This window comes from Echinops telfairi, unplaced genomic scaffold (genome assembly GCF_000313985.2).
Source record: "Echinops telfairi isolate 266 unplaced genomic scaffold, ASM31398v2 ScPeMD7_7472;HRSCAF=8510, whole genome shotgun sequence".
Taxonomy (NCBI): Eukaryota; Metazoa; Chordata; class Mammalia; order Afrosoricida; family Tenrecidae; genus Echinops; species Echinops telfairi.
In genome coordinates, this window is record NW_022111376.1 from 444,995 (window position 1) to 448,041 (window position 3,047).

The following is a 3,047-nucleotide window of genomic DNA, read 5'->3' on the forward strand; positions in this document are numbered from 1 at the left end:
AAGAAAAGACAAGAACAAGTATACTGAGAGACTAGAGAAAAAGAACTTGTAAGACGAAGGGGCTCGCTGCGATGGAGTCTATCCCCACCTGTAGGACAGGGGAGAATTGCCCCTGTGGATTTCCAGGCCGTAGTGCTTTAAGGGAGTAGAAAACCTCTTCTTTCTACCCTGGAAACAGTGGTGGTTTTGAACTGCCAACTCTCTGATTAGCAGCTCAGCGTGTCACCATCCCATCACTGGGGCTCCTTATGAAGGAGCTGGAGATCTGCAAATGGACCAGAAGGTGAGCATTTTCCAGTTTGGGAAGCTGGACCTTGGTGATTTTTTTTACCATGTCAAAGGGTGAACTGCTAGGAGAAGCCAGTCTGGTATTTATGGTAAAATACTGCCATGAAGTGGAAATTATTTGCAAATCCTTTGGCTCCTCCTCCTTGGCTATTTCCTGATGAGACCCGGGGTTGGAGGAAAGATAGGTCTGTACATTTTCCTATCTCCAGGAGACAGTATGTACCTGCTAACAAGGCTCCGAATACGCCAGGCAGCTGTGGAGAGTTGTGTCAGACGTAGGTTCCCAGCCAGCGCCAGCTGGTAAAGGCAGGTCACAGACAGGAAGTCAAAGTTCAAGCCCCGTGGCTGCCACGCTGAGTGCAACTAGCACAAGGCATGCCTAGGGCTGTTCAGCTTGGTTGTTTACAAGTCAGGCTGCTAACTGCAAGCTGGGCAGTTAAGAACCTTGTAGCAGCTCCTTGGCCAAGAGGAGGCTTGTGGTTTTTGTAAAGATTTTCAGTCTCGTCACAGAGCAGGGCTGTTTCACTCTGTCATGTAGGGTCACTGTGGTTCAGAATTGACCCCACAGCAGTGAGTGAGCGTTGTTGAGGTCATTTTCAGTTACCCTGTAAAATTAGTTGGAATCCGTTTTTCTACATTTTCTATGTTTTTCCACGTTCCCACCATGCTCACCTCTGGAGTTTAATAGGCCTGTTAGACATAACTGCTCTGGGCTTCTTTGGGGTGGCAATGCAGGCAGCTCTTCAGTGCACACCGCACGTGGCTTGTCTATTCCCAGAATCCTCTGAGAGTCCTCCCACACCTTTTCTAAGACCCTGTGCTTTACCCACATGATTCGCTAGAGTAAAACCCAATTGCCATGGGGTCAGTTGTGACTCATGGTGACCCTATGTCTGAAAAGGACAAAACAGTCCCAAAGAGTGTTCTTGAGACTGTAATCTGTGTGGAAGTAGAGGCCTGAACAGTCAGAAGAGTCACTTGGTGAATTTAAACTGCCCAATTTAGGTAAATAGCTTAGCGTTAACGGTTGACATCTCCCACCAGAGATACATATGTGTTTAACTCAAAAGAGTGCATTTCTCTACTACTATGTGTCTTTCTATAAGATGTGTAAGGTAAACTTGCAGGTGAACCAGCACCCAGATTTGTATCCACACGTTTAAATCTCTTAAGTCTTCTGCACGAGGTTTTAGCTTTTCCGGGAAACGGACTCGTGGATCGAAGCGGGCACAGTACTTGAATTCCTTCTCTTACCCTGGCCACCGTGGAGGAGCCCTGGTGGTGGCGTGGTTTTGCATTGGACTGATAGCCTCACGGGCAGCAGATTGAAACCACCAGCTGCCCTGTGGGAGCAAAGTGAGGCTTTCTACTTCCGCAAGAAATCGCAGCCGTGGAAGCTCACAGGGTACTGTCCTGTAGGGTAGCCATTCGTCAGGATCGACTCTAGGACAGGGAGTTTCTTGGAGTTGTGCCACAGTAGCTTGGGTGCATTCATGAACCACCTCATTCGGGGCAAGGATTCAGGAGTCTGATCGCTGACAGCGTAGACCATATCTTTGGACATGACATTTATATTTATAAAGTGTTCATGGACTAACACTGTATCTTGAAGTAATACATGTTAGTCAACTAAATTAAAGCACACACACACACATGCAAACTCAGCGCCATCAGGCTGATGCCGCCCCATAGCGAGCCTTTGGGACATGACAGAACTGCCCCTGGGCGTTTCCAACACTGGGATTCTTTAGGGGACTAGAAAGCCCAGCTTTGCTCCCATTCAATTAGTAAATGAAGGAAACCCCAAGTAGCGACTTCTGGGACTTGCTTTGTTTTGGTTTTTACACAGGAAAGAGAGACCAGCGTGGAAGTACTCGTGAGGCCACAGTGCCATCAAGCGGATGATTTTTGAGAACGGGTTTCCTTTCTGGGAAAGACCTATAATATTAGGAAAAGTAATTGGGTGGGCATGTTATTCAGAAGTTCTAGGTGGCTAACTTTGCCACCCTCAGAGTTAGTGTGAAAACCCGATAACCAGTCTCCCTGACAAACGCCAGCTCCGCCAGTTTGCAGGGCTCTGGGAGTGTGTGTGTGGGGGTGGGGGTGGGGGGAGAGGGCATGGCTGCGGCTGCCATGTTTGGGATGAATGGGAAATGTGTTTCTCTCTAACACTGAATGGCCAATGAAAATGTTTTGAAGGAGAGAGAGATAGATAGAATTTGAGTAGATGCTGAAACAAACACCCCCCCACACACACACATCTCTAGCTGAAATTGGCAACCTAAAGCAATTTCTCTCTGTGCACATGACCAAAACCTGGTGGCTTTGGGCTGCCAACTGTTTGGTTAGCCATTTGAACCCACTCGCTGCCCCCTGGGAGAAAAGTAAGGCTTTCTGGCTCCTTAAAGATTTACAGCCTCTCCAATCCAGTTCTTTTCTCTCCTGTGGGATCACTACCAGTTGGGCTCCACTTATGTCAGTGAGGTGTGTGGATGGAATGTGCGAGAAGGAGTTTGTTTGCTAGGGTTTCCATGTTCAGCCAAACCACCAACAAGCCTTACAAGAAGCAGAGATTGCTCCCTGGCCCCTAAAGAAACGGTCTCTTTCTACAGCAAATGCTCAATCTGAATAGTCGTCTTGTGTGCATGCAGACCACGTCTAATGACATTTCTAATCTCATGATGATTATGGCAGATGAGGAATCACACATCCCTCACTGTCTTCAGACCTCCCGTGGCCACTGGCCACTACTCTTGAGA